Below are 333 nucleotides of genomic sequence, written 5' to 3' on the forward strand. Positions count from 1 at the left end.
TATATATATATATATATGTATATATGATATAATTATGGGTTTATTTGGGTTAGTTTTATATATGTTTTGTGTTTCAGACCGTCATCCTAGCTCGGTTGGGAGGATTATTTTAAAAAAAATTTTGTGATCAGAAGTTATTTTCTTGTTAAAATGCTGTGGTTGTAAGAAAATTATTATCTGATATGTCATAAAAAATATGTATTTATAATTCTCATCGCAACTTTCTAAAATTATTTACTCCAAACAGATCCTAAATCAGACATCTCAATCACAAATTGAAGAGATCATAAATAATCCAATATTGAACTAGATTTGCATTGCGCATGTTCATGT

Source organism: Phalaenopsis equestris, unplaced genomic scaffold, assembly GCF_001263595.1.
Source record: "Phalaenopsis equestris unplaced genomic scaffold, ASM126359v1 Scaffold000151, whole genome shotgun sequence".
NCBI classification, from domain to species: Eukaryota; Viridiplantae; Streptophyta; class Magnoliopsida; order Asparagales; family Orchidaceae; genus Phalaenopsis; species Phalaenopsis equestris.